General features: G+C 37.9%; 1 long non-coding RNA gene across 1 annotated transcript; it reads left to right on the top strand.

The window, feature by feature from the left end:
• Positions 1–740: 740 nt before the first annotated feature.
• Positions 741–19468, top strand: LOC122705414. The gene is made up of 4 exons (XR_006344094.1): positions 741–1093; positions 2183–2299; positions 13199–13314; positions 13420–19468. It is a non-coding gene; the product is annotated as an uncharacterized LOC122705414 (long non-coding RNA).
• The last annotated feature ends 1892 nt before the right edge of the window (positions 19469–21360 follow it).

Below are 21360 nucleotides of genomic sequence, written 5' to 3'. Positions count from 1 at the left end.
TATTTTTATTTTAAAGAAGTTTGCCTATTAGCCTGAGGTTTTAATGAGCCACTGGATCAAAATGAAGCCTTTCTAAGTGCATAAAGTACTTCAGACCACAGGGTCATTTTTTCTGAAACCTTTGGCACTATTACCAGTAGGCAGCCACAGACAGTGCCAAAAGGAATGAGACTCTGGACTGATTTCCATGTATTAGTTGTTTCTCCCCTCTTCAAAATCTATCAAATGTTCAAACCTGTGGACACAAACAGGAACACACTGGGGAGAAGAGTCTCGGGGGCGGAAGATCCTCTACTCCTCGTCCCATGCGCCTCACCTCCTCACACACGCACACTCCTCCATCTCTCACCTTGCCAGGGACCTGCCCCAAGGTGAATAGCATCCCAGTGGGGCTAGAGGCACTAACAGAGTCCTGCTGCTTCTTCAGCTGCTGGAAGTGCCAACCTCTCGCATGCCCAAACCTGATCCTTCTACAGGACACTCAGCCAGGGCCTACAGCGAGTGACCGACCCTCCCATTAGAGACGCTGCCATCATCACCTGCCCAGGCCTGAAGCCCGGCACGCAGAGCCGCGGCGTTCACCCAACCGCAGCAACCCAACCGGCTCTCGAGGCCTCAGTTCAGGCGAGCACAGGACCCTCTATTTGGGGCTCTTTGTTCGCCGCCTTCCTGGTTCCTGCTCTTAAACCTTCCTCCCAGCAGCCCCCACCAGCGCACCGACCTGCAGGAAAGTTGCTCCCGAGCTGTGGAGGGGCGTCATCGCCTCCTAGCAACGCTCCTAGCAACCGGATAACATCTGCTCCCTCTGGTCCAATGCGAGCTGAGAACAGCTGCGCGCCCGCCTCGCGTTGCGAACCCCGAGCGAGAGGCGCTTCAGAGACTGGAGGGACGGACCTGCAGGAGCCAGGGCTGCCCGCCGAGCTGCAGTTGCCGCCGCTGCCACTGTCGCGCCGCCGCCACCGCCGTAGCTGTCGCCGTCAGTGCCCTTCTGAAGAGTGACAGCGCCGTAAAAGCGGGAGGGAGCACCGAACCCCGCGCCTTTATGAAACAGGTGCATGCGCCGGTCTCCTGGTGAGTGGACCCAGCTCGCAAGGTATGTCTGAACTTATCCAGCCAGGTGCCCGCCTCAGGCTCAGAAAAGACTCTTTCATTGAGGGCGTGGATCGGGACGTGTTCTGGGATCCCACTCCGCCCCAGCCATTGAAAAGTAGCTAGCTGGTGGTCCCGAACAATATGATTTGATTTTTCTTCTTTAAATCTTGGGATTGTTCTTGCAGATGCTCCTGCCCGTCGCTGTTAGGTTTGTGCTCGGAAGTTTTCAATCCTCCCTGTTTTTCCTTTGACTTTACTGCCTGTGTGCAGCTAGGAGGGCTGGAAGCAGTGAGCTCCCAAAGAAAACCTGTGGTTAAGGCGAAAAGGATAGTGTAGCTTCGGCTAATTGAATCAACACGTATGGAGAGCAACATTCTTAGGTCTTGCTCTGGAAAGGGTCCATTTGGCTGGGAGCAGCCAGTTCACTGTTACTCAATCTCCTGAAAAGTAACCATAGTAACTCACCTCTCTTTTGACGGGATCCTCCTCATTGGCTGCCTATCTTCCTTTGGAAAGCTCATCTCTCTAAATATAGAAGATGATGAGATCTGTAAGCATACATCCATGTAAAAATAAAGGTGCAGTTAAACATGGCCCTTTAAAGAAAAACTGTCTTCAAAGGTAAAGTGCCCTTTGACAATTTCAAATTTTGTGAGAAATAGTGTGTATTCCGGTGAATGATTGAGTAAGTCTGTTTTGAGTTAACTGCTGAATTGTTACTTTAGAGAGAATATTTCTTGAAATCATACAAAAATCTGGCATTTAAAGAACTAATTATATCTGTTTTTTAAAAATCAACCTACATCCCCCCAAAATTGCCCAGTAAATATTTGATGAGATGTCATTCATTTCTTTCCACATTTCTTAGAATAGTTGAGTCCTCATGTTTACAATTAAATTAAATGGAGAACATTATAGTAACTGTGTATTTTTGAAGGTTTACTTACTTCTTTGGTCCAGATCAACTCCACCTCAAACATCTTAGAGTCTTCCTATTGCATGCCTTCTCCTGACTTGATAACCAGTTCAAGTCAGTGCAATGCTGACTCTTCCAATGTTATTTGTTTCTCTCCTTGTTTCAAAATCTCAGGTAGCCATTCATGAGTCTGAGGCTTTGAGAAATGCTCACTGTGAAAAGGGGAACTTTCACCAGATTTTCTGAAGCTGTCCTAGAAATACACTTTTCAGATTGATTCAGCATTACCAGGTAATCACTAGCTTAAAAGAAATTACTGTTTAAATATGTATCCAGAGAAATAAATGCTAATGCAGCATTACCATAACTTACAAGATCAATATAAGGGGTTGTTTATATAGATGGTTGCTGGGTAGAAGTCAATAGAGGTTTTCTGTAGAAAGGACATTTGTGGGCTGGCAGATTTTCCTCTTGAAGACTCATATGAGTAGGGTGGGGCCAAATTAGGTAGCCTGGCTTGGGGAACATGTCAAGCGGAAACCCTATGAGCACGTTGGTACATGTCCGAAATGAAGGCAATAAAAAGAGCTGTCTGCAAAAAGAGAATGTGGTGATTTTTAAAATTTAATTTGCATTAAAGTCATTGTGATAGAAACCCATGAGTGTCAAGCATTTTAACTCAATTTTCAGAATATAACATAGTCTTTTACTGAGTGTTCAGCCCTCCAGTGTTGTGTAACTTCCACATGTACTGAGCTATCCATGTGCAGTTCCTGTAGGTAACCAGTCTAGCAGATTATAATTAAATACATAAAAATATACCATGGCACATTTCTTCTCTTTCCTTACCTCCTTTTGCAAAAATAAATAATTAAACAATTTTATTCAGAAACCTATTTGAAAATTTATTCTAATCTGGTTGTTTAGTTTTTATGGATGTCATGAGACTTTACAAGTACTGGTCTCTTTGATCACTTATTGAAATATCCATAGCTTAATAATTTTAAGCACTAAAGATGACTGCTTGAGTCCCAAAATATTTGTTTCATTAGTCTTTAGCACCACCCACCTGTTTTCCTTCCTCCATCATAATTACTACATTTTATGGTGAGAAACAAATCCAAAGAGACCAAAAAGATTTACTGTCAGCTGTCATGCGATGCATATAGAGTTCTAGTCATGCTGTCAATCTGAGGAAAGTTTGAGTAAAGCAACCATAAGTATTGGCTCATGTATATGCATTATTAGTCTTTGCATTAGTAATTTATATACATCCTACCCCTATTTAATATGCATAGAAGTTTAAAATCATTCAGGGCCCTTCAATTTATGTGAATGAGTCTGCTCTTTCATTGAAACCACCGTCATAATCAAAAGGTCAAGTGAAAGGAGTTCTTAAATTTTAATTTTGATTCTATCATGAATGTATAATGTGCAGAATATTTACTGTGCAATCTTGATGACCATATCTATTTAAAGTCATTCACCAGAAAAGATTATCATGGTGTTTTAAATAAAGGAAGACAAATCATTTTAACCTAAGCATTTAACCCTAGAGACATTAGTAGATTCTAAGAGCGTGAAAAAATATTTCACCAATTTGTAATTAGCCAATGTAGCTAGTCTCTCTTGTCAATGTAACTAGTCACTCTTGTCAATGGGAAGACCAGCTGTACTTGAGCATATCATATCTTATAAAGAGGAGTATACTTAGGGTGCTAAGACTTAAGGCTGAGATCAAGCAAGTTGTAACTGAAATCAAGTTCTAGTTTCAATTTTTCATCCAGTACTCTATTTGGAAGTTTTTAGGTATTTATGAACATCATTCTGCATTCAGTTTTATGCCATGTTACTTTCGTGGGATTTAGAAGATGCTTGAAAACATGGAGAAATATTGAAAGGTTTAAGATGCTGAGGCCACTGCCTCTACATCTGGGCTTTCCACTGAGGACTCATGCCAGCTGGCTTTCACTGTCAAAATACCAACATCCCAACAATAGCTCTAGAGCCAAGGCACAACTGGTTTAGATTGTTGTATCTGTCAAAGCAATATGCTTCAGAACCCCAGAAAAAGCTTATATAATGAATTCAGAATCAGGGGGCAAATTTACCATAAATGTGCAGTACAAAAACTGAAGAAGTACACCTTTAGATATTGGGAGAAGCTAATTTTTGTCAGCACTCCCTGCCTTCCATCTTATTTTTTAATAAGTTGTCTATCTAGATAGTCTCAATACATTGCATTAATGTCTCCACTTTTTAGTCTAACACAATTATTTTTTAATTTTTATGATTAAATTTAACAGGCTAAAAGCAGTTATCTAGTTTGCTGCCATAATTCTCAATAGGAGTGGTAGGAGGATATTAACAAAGGATCTGCTAGTGTTATGTTCAGTACTGTAATGTAACTATACTTAGAAAAAATTAAGCCATTTCTCATGCTATAACGTATAGAAAGTAAAATGCAAAAAAGTAAATCTTCTTGGTAGGGAGAAATATATAGGTCTTCTAAATATTAGTGATAATTAAGAGGGGAGGAGAGACAGGGAACCCGGAAAATACCCTCCATGGTGGTGTATCAGAATTTGTGTTGTTTTTAAAATGTGTCTTAAAAGGGGGCATGGGTTAAGATGTGAAGAAAAGTTGGGGATGTGGCAAAGAGAATCAGGACTCAGAAACCTGTAGTCTTATTTTACCGCTTTATGACTCAATATCTAATGTGGGGGATAAGACATCTACTGAGTGGTATGCATGAATTGAACACAATGTAATTTAAAGAAGTATCTATTACTCTTTAGAATAAAGGTGCCCTGTGAATAAAGAACATTTTATCACCAGAACAACTCCAGGTGGTGACATAAATGAGATATTTATGAATGAGGGCAGAGAATTAACCAACTCCAGAGCAAGATGTTTGAGGGCATGGAACCCAAAGATATGAGGGCCAACCGTACAGTACAAGTTTACATGAGGGACTTGAGTATCTATAGATTTGGGTATCTGTGGGGGCCCTGGAACCAGTGCTCTGATATTGAGGAATGACTTTGTATTCTTAGTGAGAAAGTTAATGATTAGTTCTAATTTATGTTTTTCTACAACACTTCTGGATATCTGGCTTAATGTTTTTGGTGATATACCCAAACTCGATGGTAGTATCAAAGTGGCAGAAAATGAGGGTGATACAAATGAGGTACTTTTGAAAAGACTACTGCTTTGAACATTGGGGTGCATGGATCTTTTCAAATTAAGTAAATTTGTAAAATTAAGTAAATCTTTTCAAATTTGGATATATGCCCAGGAGTGGGATAACTGGATCATATGGTAGCTGTGTTTTTAGTTTTCAAAGGAATCTTCGTACTATTTTCTATATGACTGTTCAGTTTACATTCCCATCAACAGTGTGGGAGGGTTCCCTTTTCTCCACACCCTCTCCAGCATTTATTGTTTATAGGTTTTGTTTTTTTTTTTTTTTTGTATTATGGCCATTCTTACTAGTGTAAGGTGATACCTTAGCACTATTTACAATAGCCAAGAGGACATGGAAGCAAAGATGTGGTACATATATTCTTCCTGGGTGTCTCAGTGGTAAAAGAGTCCACCTGCCAATGCAGGAGAAGTGGGTTTGATCCCTGGGTTCTATCCCTGGGTTGGGAAGATCCCCTGAAGAAGGAAATGACAACCCACTCCAGTATTCTTGCCTGGAGAACCCCATGGAGCCTGGTGGGCTGTAGTCCATAGGGTACAAAAAGTTGGACATGACTTAGTGCCTGAAGAGCAGCAGCAGCAGGTGCATATATACAATGGAATATTGCTCAGCCTTAGAAAAGAATGAAATAATGCCATTTGCGGCAACACGGATGGACCTAGAGATTGGCACACTGAGTGAAGTAAGGCAGACAGAGAAAAACAAATATCATATGATATTGCTTACATGTGGAGTATAAAAAAGGGTACAGGTGAACTTATCTACAAAACGGAAATAGAGTTACAAATGTAGAACATAAACTTATGGTTATCAGGGCATAAGGGGGGATAAATTGAAAGATTGGGATGAACATAAACACACTACTACCTTTAAAATAGATAACTAACATGGACCTCCTGTGTAGCACTGGAAACTCTACTCAATACTCTGTAATGATCTACATGAGAAAATAATCTAAAAGAAAGAGTGGATATACATTTATGTATAGTAGACTCACTTTGAAACTAACATTATGAATCAACTATACTTCAAAAAAAAAAAGGCTACTTCCATACACATAGAAGGGATTTAAAACCCTTCTCTTTGAGCAACAGACTGGGGTACCTAAGGAAGTAGAGCATTTCCCTAGACATTGTTGATAGTTTTTGTCACCTCCACCTGTCAGTGTGGTTGCTTTGCCAGTTTTCTTTCTGATTCATTCCCACTTTTCAAGGTAAAAGGTAGACTATAAGGGAGCCTCATCCTTCAAAATAAGGAGTGCAGTTCCGAGGGGTGATAAGTCACAAAACTTCCCCCAGGAACCTGCTTCACTAGGTCTCTCTCATTAGGAGGGCCAAATCTCATCATGTAGGCTTCAGTGCAGTATCAAAGGTAAATATGGTTACCTGGCTGATCCTATCCATTTAAAGATGTTCTCTTTGGTTCCAAGACCATCACCAGTGAAACAAGGTAGGCATGTGAAACATCAAATGGTCTTTTATTTAATATTACATATCTGTGCTTGGGGCTCTCTTCTATGCTGCTAGTTTCTTGAAAAAAATCTGTAACTCCCTGGCTGTCAGTATCCCTTGGAAGTTCCTAGGAACGTTTTCCAGAAGCTGCAGCTTGTTGGTAATTTTAAACTGCCAGTAGGGTCAATCATGTGCCTGGGGTGGAAGATACTTCTGAAGGAACAGGTTGCTCCATTGATTCATGGCTAAAAGCTGGCAATGATTTCTGCTCCTCTAGAGCATATTATCCAGAAAGGTGCCAGGCAAGAGGTTATGAGGGAGAAGATTGATGGGATATTGCTAAACATCAGCAAAGCTAAAGGTCTACAGAAGATGTAGCATTACAGCCTTGCATATTGCACCTGTCTGTCTTCTTGAGTCCACTCACAGATGTTCCATGCATCCTCTGCTTAACATGAAAGAGAGGACGGATGTCCTCCGTACAACGTAGTGCTGCTGAGTGGCGTGTATACACTCACATGTATGGCTTCAAAAACAAGGCCACTGCAATAGTAATATGTAGTATTGAGCAGGAAATATGTATGACAGGCTCTCAGTGCTTTTTAAACATCTCATTTAATCTGCACACAACTCAATGATTTTGATATTTGGCCTCACTTAATCAATGAGAACTGACTCATTGGAAAAGACCCTGATGCTGGGAAAGATTGAAGGCAGGAGGAGAAGGGGACAGCAGAAGATGAGATGGTTGGATGGCATCACTGACTAGATGACATGAGTTTGAGCAAGCTCCAGGAGTTGATGATGGACAGGGAAGTCTGGTGTGCTAAAGTCCATGGGGTCGCAAAGAGTCGGACACGACTGAGTGACTGAACGGAACTGAACTGAACCAATGGGAAACTCAGGGTTCTTTGAGATTAAATACTTTGTCCTAAGTCACCAAGAAAGTAAATTGTAGGACTGGGATCAGAACCAGTGCCCCAGAAGATCGTGCTGAAGTGTCTGTAGCCAATGCAGCAAGATTGCACAGTGTAATTAATAGTGAGAGGTAGAGTAGCTCTCTGTAAACAGGTGTGCCCATGGCACTTAAGGAAGGATTTCAGTAGCTTTGCCATCAGCAAAGCATTACGTAGATACATAGGGATACATGCTTTTTTAAAGCTCATGCCAGGCTAATGCTAGGCAAAGAAAGAGAAATCATTGAGAGACTGGAAGCTGAGTCACATGGTTTGTCCACATCACTGGTTGTTGATCTGACTAAAAGCTCTTTATTTTCCCCATTGATCAAACTCTTCCTTTGACTTTGGGTACAGATGCATACAGCCAATAGGATGGTCTAAACTCTGTTTTTGTGGTATATTGATTAAAGTATTGTGGGGTAGAAAATGAAAACCTTACCAAAATTAAGATATGTTAAATTCATCACTTCTTTACCATTTCTTAGGTTGTTTTACAGTCTTGGATAAAGAATGGTTTTACTATGACAGGAGTTGTCCTTTTATGATCGTCTGTACTCTTGAAGTGTTTGTAAATTAATTTGCTGATGATTTTTCCTTAATGTACTGCCCGTGGGCTGTACACCAAATGAAATCACTTGTGCACTAATGGGATTTCAGTTGTCTGGAGGCAGAAGCAGAAGAGTAAGAAAGAGCATTTGAGCAACCATTTGTAATTACATTTTAAACATTTATTTAAAGAAATATGTATAAATTGTTCTGTCAGAACTCTAATGACAAGGATGGTCATTCTGTTCTGTGACTTTTCATTTGATTGTTGACATTTTAGACTAGGAAAGACATTGAGGTTGGCGCAGATATTTTATGTATCCAGAGGTTAGAGTATTAAAAACAATTTGAATATTCAAGTCAGCATTAGCCATTTTACTTTCAGAGATAAATTTAGGCTCAGCCTCATTCAGTTTTATAATTTATATGCTGTTCTCAGAGTTCAGGACATGGATTATGAAGACATAAGGTCATTTTACTTTTTCTTGTCTATTTCATGAGCTTTATTTGAATAACAGGCTGGGTTGAGTTGGGCTTTTTAGTTATGGGAGAATTATATAAATAGATTTACATACATTTACTGGGCCATACCAGGCAAACTTATTTGGAAATTCAGAGTAACTTTAGTTCTCCAAATGACTATTTGGATATTTTAAAAAACAGTTATATTTCCTTCACCCGAAATGTATAACCAGTGACAATATATCTAGAAACACTTTCTTGGAGCTGTTATAGTATCTGTGCTATTTTTATCTTGATCATTTGAAATGCACTTTTGCAGTCATCTGACTCTCTAGTTGGGGCTTCCTAGATGGTTCAGTGGAAAAGAATCCACCTGCCAATGCAGGAGATGCAGTAGACCTGAGTTTTATCCCTGGGTCAGGAAGATCCCCTGGAGGAGGAAATGGCAACACACTCCAGTATTCTTGGCCTGGAGAATCCCATGGACAGAGGAGCCTAGTGGACTACAGTCCATGGGGTTGCAAAGAGTTGGACACAGCTGAGCACATGTGCACATGCACGTGTGCACACACACACACACACACACACACACACAGATTTAAGTCTCTAATTACAATCTAGTATCTCTGGGAGGCAGGGTGGGAGAAAGAATCTTAGGGTCAAAGCTAGGAGGCCAGGCTAGGATTTACTTCTGGGATAGATCTGTGCCTATTTGCCCTAATAAGAACTAGGATTTGATTGAGTGCTTACTATATTGTGGGCATAATGCCAATCACTTTCCACGAATTATTTCAGTGATCCTGTGAGCCAGTGTTTTTTTCTATCCCCACTTTACAAATGAAATTTGTGGAGCATTCATGTAAGTTTCTCAAGGTCACACAACTAAGAAGTGGTGGATCTGGGCCACTTCCATCTGCCTCCAAAACCCAGACTGTCAGCCACACACACCAAATTGAAAACCACTGAATCCTTCTGGGTCTCAGTTTCCTCATCTGTAGGTCATGTAGGCTGAACCACGTGATCAATAAATAGTTCCCAGCTCTGAATTTTTTGAATTCTCATCCAGCCAAGAAAACGGATGTAGGAACTTATGTTTGCTATATATTTTAGCCTCAAAGTGGCTAAAAGCATCCTCCAAAATGTGATGCTGAAAACACTGCGAATAGCTAAACAGCATGCAAGGAAGTAATTGTCAAATGGATACCAGCTGTGAAAGCTTTTCAGCATTTCAACAACCCATGGGGGTATTTTGTAAGAGCAATAAACTAAGTGGCTAAGTGTGTTGCCCACAGAGCTGAGATACAAATCTAAACCCCTGAGAATTTACTGTGTTTCCAGGGTCCAATACATTCTCTATCTTAGGATAATTGCCTGAATACAGCAGACAGAATCTTTATGAACCTTGCTTGGGACCATTCATATTTTTTGGTCTTGTTGTTAAATAAAAAATATTTTACCAGAGCATCACTTGGTTTATTTGATACTTGTTTCTCTAAGTTGCCACCTGCTCTGCCTTGTGTCATTCACTAAAAGGTCTTTAGTTGGCTATTAATGCTGTAGACATTGCATTAGTTTGTAAAATAAATGAATATGTGTTTACTTCCAAATATATATGTGAATATATATACATATATATATAAATCTTTCCTCACCCTTTATTGCTCTATAGTAATTCATCGAGCCTTGTTTAAAAAAAAAAAAATTAATGACCTGTCCAGTCGTTTATAATGCTAATAACTGTCAGTCATTGATATTTCTTAATGTGAACCGAGGAATTTATGTTGAAAAGTGATCTCATTCATTTTTCACTACTAGTTTAAATGGAGTCTGGCTTTGCTCATAAAGCTAAAACATCTAAGCCAATGTAGCCAATGTCACAATAACAACAACAAAAATCAATCAAGTCAATTGCTTGGCAGTCTCACGATTAGGCAATCAGTTGATGGGCTGAACGTTCTGTTTTCAACTTGCTCTTGTAGTGCTACTACTACACTTGCCTAATGCTATGACATAGAGGCTCTCAAAATTCAGTCCCCAGGTCTGCAACTTCAGCATTACCTGGGTATTTGTGAGAAATAGAAATTCTCTGCTCCTAGCCCAGACACAATGAATTAGAAGTTCTGGGGGTGGGACCCAGCAATTTGTTTTTAGGAGAGACAATTCTGATGCTTCCTAACTTTTGAGAACCATAATGGCATCAATGGGTTAAGTGGTTTAAATGAAATCGGTGATTCTTATGGTTGCCCAGGGGAAGAATGAGGGGAAGAGATAGGGAATTGGGAATTGACATGTACCCACTGCTATATTTAAAATGGATAACCAACAAGGTCCTACTGTATAGCACAGGGAACTCTACTAAATGTTATGTGACAGCCTGGGTGTAAGGGGAGTTTGGGGAAAAATGGATGTATATGTATGGCTAAGTCCCTTTGCTGTCCACCTGAAACTATCACAATATTGTTAACAGGCTATACTCTAATATAAAGTAAAAAGTTTAAAAAATGTAAAAAAGCAATAAGTAATAATTAATTGTCATCATAGAATAACCCAAAGTTTCACCTACTTATTGATTCAGTCCTTTAAAAATACACCTAGTGTTAATGTGTTAGTAGCTCAGTCATATCTGACTCTCTGCGTCCCCGTGGACTGTAGCCCGCCAGGCACCTCTGCCCATGGGATTCTCCAGGCAAGAATACTGGAGTGGGTAGCTATTCCCTTCTCCAGGGGAGCTTCCCAATCCAGGGATTGAACCTAGATCTCCCTCATTGCAGGCAGATTCTTTACCATCTGAGTCACCGGGGAAGCTCAAAAATACACCTAAGAAAATGTTAACTACAAAAACAGCCCTTGAGAAAACTAGGTTCATTGATGTTTTCATTACAAATAATTTTGTTTTCCTTTTTTTCTAACCTCTGAAATCTGTGAAAATTTCATATAAACTGAGATGTGCTAACTGAACTCAGGAATTGTGTACTGACTTTTTCAGTTGTGAATGATCATTGCACATTCATCTCTTTTTAGGTCAGACACACCAGTGGTTTAAAATTCTTATTTCCCTTACAGAACATGCCAGCTCTAATTTAAGGCTCTCTTGGGTTTATAATCCACAGCGGTGCCAGTGAAAATTTGGAAAGTTTTAGGTGTGATTTTTTTTTTTTTTTTTTGGTAGATTTTCCTACTGGTTAAGGAAAACCACCCAGCTACAAAAAGCTACAGGAAATGTTATACAGATGCCACCAAAAGGAGGAAAAACTTAGGAGAGTCATGTTTTTAAAGAGTACGTTTTTAATAGTTAAGATTTTAAAAATTCAAGATGTCAGGGAAAAAAACATCAAATGTCTTAACCATGAATTGATTTGGCCAACATATTAATAAACTACTCATTTTATGAATCAAATGGTCTCAACACCCAGAAATATTCAAAGGTGTGTTTAAGGCTAAAATTGATAATGCTTAAATTATAGATTTTTTTTTTCTTGATCTGGTCTACTGAGGTTGAATGAGTACTGAACTGGACTCAATTTCTATTCTCAATTCATTCAGTTCTTTTGCTAGGAAGCTACTTCTGTATCTTTAGGTTTCAAGGCTATACTTGCCTCTTTTCCATGATAAGAGCACCACCTAGTGTACACACTAAAAATTCCCTTTAAACCAAACCTGAAAATTGGCCTTAGAATACCATCCTTCCCTAAACAAGTTAGGATTTTCAATAATAGTGTATTAAAGGAGAGAACAACATTCTTACTTTAAAAATTATACCAAGGTCAAGATTTCTAATCAGTACGATATTTGAACTGTTTGCTTATGATTAACCTATGCTAAACCGGGTGTTATGAGGATGGTTATACCATGACCATGTAATAGGGTTTGTCTGTAGACATGGAATTATTTCTTTAAAGTATATAATTGGGTCACCAACCATTTTACATAGATTTGGTTAACCAAGAAACATTAAATGCCTTCTGTAATGGAAGCAGTATAACTAAAAGCATGATGAAAAATAACATCTCTTTTCATTCATTTTGTGTATCAATTTCAGATGTGGATATGTCTTGACATTAAATGGCATGACATTAAATAGAGGATTGGGGGCTTTCCTGGTGGTTCACACAATAAAGAACATGCTTGCAGTGTGGGAGATCCCTGGGTCAGGAAGATCCCCTGGAGATGGGAAAGGCTACCCATTCCAGTATTCTTGCCTGCAGAATTCCATGGACAGAGGAGCATGGCAGGCTACAGTCCATGGGATTGCAAAGAGTTGGACAGACTTAGTGACTAGCACTTCAGGAATGTATTATAATTATAACACTTTGTTTCTGAGGGGCTGCATAAGGAAATAAATATAATTCTCCAACCTTGAACCTATATTTTAGGTCTGAATAGTGTCATTTGCCTGCAAACAGGCTTCTTAGCCACAGGACAATTGCCACTGACTTCTTCACTGTAAGTAAAGAGAGAATGTTAGTTTCTGGGGTCACCAGTTTACTTTGACAAGTAGAACTTTTGTTTTTAAACACTTTTGCTACATTAAAATCTGACTTTTCTCCAATTATTTTATTTTGTTTAGCTTATCCAACAAAAGTATTAACATATACATTAACAACGTCGAAAGTAGCCTACTTTAAGAGAAAATATGCAGAAGAAGAAGATTTACATCAAGATTACCATGGGTATTTTCCAAAAGTAAGGGTATACTTTTAAATTTTGTTTGAGTCTTGTCAATAGCAAAGGCTCTTGTTTTCATTTTTCTAAAATGTCGATTGAATGATGGTTGTATTTGCTTTTCAGCACCTGATATTGCCTGAGGACAGGACTTGCATTCTTAAACTTTCGCTGGAGAAGCTCAGATTTCTTGAAGACCCAGAAACCTACTTGAGAAGGTCTGTGTTAATTAACAATTTGCTGAGGAAGATCCACCTAGAGACGGAGAAAGAGAGCTATGAATACTTTAAAGAAGCTCCCTGTTATAAGACTGCTTATTCTGATACAAGAAAACGGCTGAAGTTTATGGTACAGGAATGCTGTTCTCAGTCCCTCTATTACGAAGAGCTGCGTTCATATCATATCGTGCCTTATGCTTCGGAGAATGCCATTTATGGAATGGGCTACACTAGCAGCCACTTGGAGCAAAATTCTCAGTTGCTTATTTATAAAATGAATTAGAATTAACTGTTAAAGTCCATTGATACCTTGTTTCTAAATGCCTGAACTGTTCATAGTGAAGATGTTAACATAAGGCACTAATTACCAGTGCCCTTGAGATCAGAGATGAGATGCATGCTGAACTGATTGGAGAGAACCCTGGTTATTATTCAGCAGTCCTTAGTATCATCCAGCCAAATTGAAAATATGTCCATGTATTATAAAGCAGAGAATAAGTGCTTTAGAAGCAAAGTTTTCTTGCTTTTTTTTTTTTTTTTTTAAAGATAGTGTGTGTAGGAAGGGACCTAAACTAAGTTCCTTTGCCGATTTAAACATTTCAAACCACCTATTTCCAAATTCTACCACTTTTCGTGGTAAGTAACAGATTCATATTAAACAGATAATGTCTTGTCCCTGAAGATTAAGGGTGGAACAAATTTAATCTTCTGTAAATGATGAAAGGAAGGGTCAGTCCTTTCTGAAATGCTTTGGTTTGTCAAGCATTGTGCCAAATAATTGACACCATTCTCCTTTTACCATTAGTGACAATTCAAGATGTGGCCAACCTGCTACAATTTAACTGCTGAATGTTAACAACCAGAACACTCCACACTGATCCATTTTACATTTCTTTTTTTTTTGCTTCATAGAATTTTCTCTTTAAAAGTGGAATTTATAAAATAGCCTTGCAGATGGGCTTATCTCTAAGTTCTAGGGGTCAATTAAAATTTGTGGTGGGCCTTTAGTTGCATTTAAATTTATTTATGATGTCACATTTACAGGCTGTGAAGCTCAGGAAATGGGTAGGCAGGTCATATTTGATTTTAATAGGCAGATAACTTTAAAGAATATTATCTGCAAAAAAAAAATGGTGAGAACAAGAAATCCTACATGATGTTGTTTCTTCATCTGAGAGTTCATTTAAGGCTGTCTAGATGAACCTTTGCACTGATTTTTGTATAATAGTTGACCGTTCACTATTTGACAAAATGTTTCAGAATGCCTTTAGTGGTGAAGTTGAGATAAGTTCCTATATTTTGCAATTTGAAAGATAATTAGTTAACAAGTTGCATAGCTTCCTGAAATTGTTTGAAATGGTTCATGATGTTCTTTGAGGTTTGAGTGAAATGTCTGATTTCAGTGTCTGGACTTTTGTTCCATGGCGCACATCATTTAAAGAATTGTCATTAACTGATAAAACAGATTGGAAAACTAGGTGCCAAAGGTACATTTAAGAAAATACCAAAGACCCAAAGATGAGTGTTAGATAGACTATGATAATGAAGATAAGAACCTAAAGTAAGGATTATACAGGACATGGAAGAACATTGTTAAAGGGATTTGGAATGATATGCTTACCAACGTGCTTTCAGAGCTCTTTATACATACATGATAGTAACAGTCAAGGGCACTGCTTGGACCTTCAGTGGTCCAATGTTTTCACAAATCTAAACATTGTGACTTTTCAACATTGTATCTTCCCTTGTTGAAGGCCATCTTGTAATCAAGAAGGTCTTTATCTCTTCAAGAGAATTTTGTTTTTAGTTTTGATTCACTACTTGCTCCCTCTAATGAATTATCAGGGTGATTAACATGGATGCTTTTGGTATAAAGAATATGCGCCCCCTAATTAGCATGCATTGTTAAAGACCACATAGATATATAACTGATAAAATTATCAGGTTTCTATTTAATTGCTCAGTCAGAATTAGAGAAAAATGATTTGGAACAAATTGAAAACTTATAATTGGGGCTAATTTTTAAGGCAATTTAGTATGAATGGTGAGATAGCTTTGACATACAAATATATTTAAAAATTAATTTAAGGGCAAAATGTGTTACCAAATTTCAAAAACTTTATTTCACTACTTATACCATACCTTACTTCTCAGAATGTGTTTATTAAAATGTAGTTTTCTTAAACAATGGAAATATTAATTGAACCAACACCAAATTTGATAGGATAATTATGTACTTTGAAAAATAGAATTAGTTCTCTAATAGTTTAAAACTTCTTACCAATAGGGACATTTGGCTTGGTTTAGGACAGTATCTATAAGAAAAACACACCAGTGCTAATAGATATGACTTACAAAAATGCAACATATTGAAATTGTTTGACAATATAAGTGTGTATACTTTGGGACTGAAAAGAGAGGGGGAGAAAAAACTACCAAGAAAGTGTAATTTTGTAAAATTTGCTGTTTGTCTGAAATCTTAAAGCAAGAACTCTTGGGCAATGAACCTGTAACAGACATAAAGTCTGTTTTATTTGATGACATCATTAACTGAGCTCTCTGAATTTTACATTCATATACAGAGAAGGAACTGTCTTAGAAATCATTGATATTTGTGAATATGCTTCTCTTTTTTAAGAAATATGTGTTGATTTCAAACCAGGTTATTTAAAAACTATCTTTTAGAGCATTTAATTTCTTTTCCAATAAACAATTCATAGATAAGGAGCTGACTAATGTTATCTTGACTCATTGAAAAATTATAATTTGTGTTTAAACTACACTAGTCTGAGTTAACCAATAAGATTGCTGTGATTTTACCATGGCAACCTGTTACATAGGGACCTGCTCTACTGTCTCCATCCTACACACTGTTATGGGTGATGCAAAGGTAGGAAAACAATGACAAGTTTTGAAAACAGTGACAACTTTTTTGAACCTGGACATCTTTTCTTTGGTGACAAGAGTCATGCTTAAGGTAAGAAAGATAGAATGGGAAAGGTATGAGACTAATTTTGTGGGGGCCCAAACAGCCTAAAGTTCCCATAAAGAAGAAGAAAAACAAACAGAGAAAAAACAAGAGGAAGAAAAAAGGAGGGGAAAATACAGAGATAAAAGGAACAGAATTAGCAAGTGAAAGCGAAAGTTGTTTCATGTGAGGGTTGTTGCTTGCTTGCTTGCTGTACTCAATTGTTCTTTCCTATGTCTGCTGTACTTCCCAAATCTGAATACCCACAGTGTATTGATCTTTTCTTTTATTCACCAATGATGCATAAGACTAGATTCTATTCAGTATATACATGATTTGAAATGTGGTACCACTACAAAATATCCCTAAAATGGAACTCCTTGGGTAGATGAGAAAAGGAAAATTAGAAATTAAGTTGGAAGAAAGACTGAATGGTGAGTGAGCCGGTGTACATGTGGTTAATCTCAAACACATGAACAGATTTCACTGTGCATCCCAAGATTTAGTAAAGTCAGTGCTAGAGGACTTGGAAGTAAGTGCGATTCCCCACCATTTATTGAACAAGTTATGAGTTGGGCATGGTGCCAGGGTTGAGGATACATAGGTGAGTGATGCACAATTCTTTTGTCTAAGCTGTTCATTGATGAGGGAGGAACTCAGAGATGTTTGGTTTTATTTGAAAATGTAAGAATTCTTTACTGGGAGTAGCACTTGCATTTCTCTTTTCCAAACTATGGGATGGTTATCAAACAAGTCTCTCCAAAGGTGTTTGTAGCTAAGAAGATGCACAGGAAGAAGAGAAGGTATACTGAGCTAGATTTTAGAGCAGAAGGAGAGTACGTTTTGCTTTGCAGTGTATTTTATACTTGGAAGAATGAGAGAAAACCAGTGCTGCAGAAGGGAGGTGTCGCTCATCGCTGGGGCACAAGAGGTTGTAGGCGAGGAAGGGAGACCAGTGAAAGTGCAGAACAACTCCTCCCCGACCTCTCTGGCTTTGATGTACTTTCCCATGGCAAATCAGGTTAGTATTGTCACGAATATCCCTGAAGTGATAGCAGAATCAGGAAATCACAGTCTGAGAGTTGTATATAATGTGTTCAAGGTTAGAGGGCAGTTTTCTTTAATTTGCCTTGTATTGGTAAATTGCTAAAATGAACCTCGGGATTTCTTAACAGCAGTTGCTGGAGGCATGCTTCTCTCCCAGTTGCTTCCTTTCTGAATCACAGCTCAACCAGCCCCTGTCCTTTCAGTCTGTTGGAAGTGGAGCTCATGGTTCTAAAACTCTCTCCCCTCTCTTTTTTAAAATTTTGATTGGTGTGTAGCTGATTTACAATGCTGTGTTACTTTCAGATATACAGCAAAGTGAATCAGTTATACATATACATATAACCACTCTTTGTTTTTAAAGATTCTTTTCCCGTAAAGGCCAGTACAGAGTATTGAGTAAAGTTCCCTGTGCTATAAAGCAGGTTATTAGTTACCTACTTTATACTGTTGATACTGATTTGTTCAAAACTACTTGGAAGAAAGCAACAATTTGCAGTACTGGTTGAACCCCCTTGAGAAGGGTTTCCAGAGTGTATCAAACTAGAATCCACCATAGTTTCTTGATAGAATTATTTTAAATACTATTTGACATAGTCATTAAATAACTATATACTAATGTAATCTTTATGTTTCTAGAGTTCAATGTAACGGTTGTAATTTCTACATATTTTGCTAAATACCTTAGTTTGGAAACAATGGAAGATCATGTGTAGTTAATTCAAGCCGTTGGTTCATGAGTATTTATGTAATATTTGAAATTTAAATTTATGTTCTTTTTTCCCATCAAACTTCATTACTGTACATCACCAATGTGACATGTCTCATGATTATTATTTCCTTATTAAGTGGGCCATGTCTAAAAGTTTGTCCCTTCATGGTTGAACCCTTTGGATTGTATTTCTCCATTAAAGTTTCTGTCTTTCCATAAAGATTATTCTACAGTTGAGTGGATAAAGAACATTCCTCTACATTAACACTTTTCAAATCTTGTGCATACAAGTCACCGGACATCAAGTTAGAATACAAACCCTTTTTAGTAGGCCCGGAGTGGAGTCTGAGAATCTGCATTTCTCAAGCTTCCTAGATGATGTGGGTGCTGCTGGCTCACTGAACACACTTTGAGTAGCAATGCTCTACATGGCTCTGAGAATGAAAATATACACTCAAGGCTACAGTCTTACTACTTTCAAAGCATGTGCATTCATGTCTGCTTTCCATAGAAATTTTTTCTTCAAAGAAATGAAAGGCAAGAAGTATCATCAGCTAATTTTTCAAATTGGCCCCAAATATTACAATATTCTATATGGTAAAATCCCTAGAAAATGATTGATAAGTTTTATCTACATCAAGTGCAGAAAGGGGATATGGAGGCAGTCATGTACCATTCTTGCATATCTGCATGGATTGAAGAATTTGGTAAACCTAAACTGAAAATGGTACTTGGAGTTTCATCTTCTTGTCTTGAACTCTTTCTTCAGCTTTATTCCATGAAAAGTCCTCCCTTTGGTACAGACATTCTGTTTCTCTTAAGCTGTTGGTGTCTGAGTGAGGGGTGGAGGATTGGTGTGAATGAGGAAGTCACCTGAATTGTCTGATTTGAGTATGCCAAGTAATTTTTGTCAGGCTCTCTTTAGATCTTAAATTGTTGGTATAGCTATTGTGAAATATAGTGCCATAAATTTGTCACAAAATGAAAGGAGAAAAGCAGAAATTTAGTTCTGTGGAATGCACTAAAAAACCAAGCAGATGGTGTTCTACAACATTTATGTGGGGAAATGTGTATCTGTTACATAATCTAAAATATGTCTTTTTCACATTTAAAATATTTGGGTCATGATTTAGTTTTTATTGGATTGTTTTTTAAACTTAGAAGAAGAAGAAAGGTCACTGTATTTTAAGGCATATTTGACATGTTACTAATAAAATTTTATTTCTGGTGAAATATAGGTGCTTTTATTAAGTAGGGGAGGGAGGGTCTTAAACTATGGCATTTGCCTTATGTCCCTCAATTCCAGAGGTCTCATTTTAAATGCATATAGCTATATTTCTTTGAACAGTTTATTTTCATCACAAAATTTGCTTAAATATTCAGAAGATATTTCCAGTCTCTTGGTGAATTTTTTCACTAGAATTGACCCTGAAATGTTTTTTAGATAGCATGAGTCATGAGAACACATGACAGAACTCACTCAATTTAGGTCTTATTCAAGTATGAGATCATAAGTCTCAGAGTCAAAGATAATTTTTCTACCCATAGAACAGCAGATGTACCTACTTATTGGTTCCTTATATTTGTTAGGCAAAGGGCAGGTGGTTCATACCAGGAAGATACATTAATAGATTGCTTCTGTTTCTAGTAGAAAATGGTGTTTATTATCAATTTTGCAAGCCAGTTATTATGATGTCCCCTATAATCCATTGACTTATGTGGGAAATCAATATCCGAGTATAAGCTATTTCCATATAACCAACATTAGCATCATGGACTCAATGAACATGAGTCTGAACAAACTTCAGAAAATAGTGAAGGACAGGGAAGCCTGGTGTGCTGCAGTCCATGGGGTCACAAAGAGTCAGACGTGACTGAGTGAACAACAAAAACATTTTTCTGTGTGCATCAAACAAGACAAAGGCTAGATTAATTTTAGTTATTTGAGCAATCTAGGAACAGCTAACCTGTATAAATTACAGAGACTTTCATGTATGTGTTAATGGAAACTTGAACACATATGGATGAACACATCTAAGAGGGTAACATAAAGAGCCAATTGGTTTCTGGAAGTGAAAAAAAAAAAAATCCTTATATGTTATGTAAGTGCCTTGGACACTGCCTGGCTTGCAAAATTGATAATAAGCACCATTTCCTACTAGAAAGAGAAGCAATCTATTAATGTATCTTCCTGGTGTGAACCACCTGCCTTTTGCCTAACAAATCTATAAGGAACCAATGAGTAGTGTATTTTACGGTAATAAATCTTGTCCAAGTGATTCTTATTTTTTTCCATTTGCGCTCTATTTTGAGTCCAAAAGCAGGTTGTTATAATTTTCTTCCCTAATTTAAGGTTGAAGAAACATACACACACATACACACACTGAGAAATCACAGTTGCAGAGGGATGGGCTTTTAAAAATTTATTATTATTAAAAAGTAAAAGAAGTGTGAATACTCTAGGGTACTTCTTTTAGGAAGCCTGAAATCTACATGAGAATCCACTTTCCTGGATCCCTGCATAATTGAATGCAATTCAATTGATGCAGTCAGCATAGATGGAGAGAGCATCTCCAGATGACTGTCTGGGGATAAGAAGCAGTCATATTGTGGGAGGGAGAACCACAGAAACACCTGGATAAGCCACACTGAGAAGCATAAATATAGTAGCATTGTTGAGTTGATGGTAGCATGTACAGCAAAGGTTTAACCTCAAAACAAAGACCCAGCACAAAAAAACGATTTGATGATCTTTTCCCCTTGTTTTCCATTCCCCCAACATTACTTTCCCACTTCAGTGCACCCCAGCCCTGGCCCAGGCCCTCTAGTTGTGACTTGATTGCTTTCGCTGAAATTAATGGTTATGGCAAGTTCTACCAGGACCTATCTTTATAAAGTACTGGTTGAATAATCACAATCACTCCTTTGTACTGTGGCAGTTTTCTTAAAATCGTTTGATATGAGTCCACAGAATTAAATATCTTCCACAGTGTGAGGGCCACTCCCAAACATTCACTTCCCTGGAAGGCATTTTTACTGTTGCCCCATGAATTTTACAATTAGAAATGTTTGTAAATGGTACTGTATAAATACAAGTTATGTTGAATTATCATTACTCCTCTCTA

The sequence above is a fragment of the Cervus elaphus genome, chromosome 12, assembly GCF_910594005.1.
Source record: "Cervus elaphus chromosome 12, mCerEla1.1, whole genome shotgun sequence".
NCBI classification, from domain to species: Eukaryota; Metazoa; Chordata; class Mammalia; order Artiodactyla; family Cervidae; genus Cervus; species Cervus elaphus.
The sequence above is the reverse complement of the archived record's forward strand: the minus strand, read 5'-3'. Positions and strand labels throughout refer to the sequence as shown.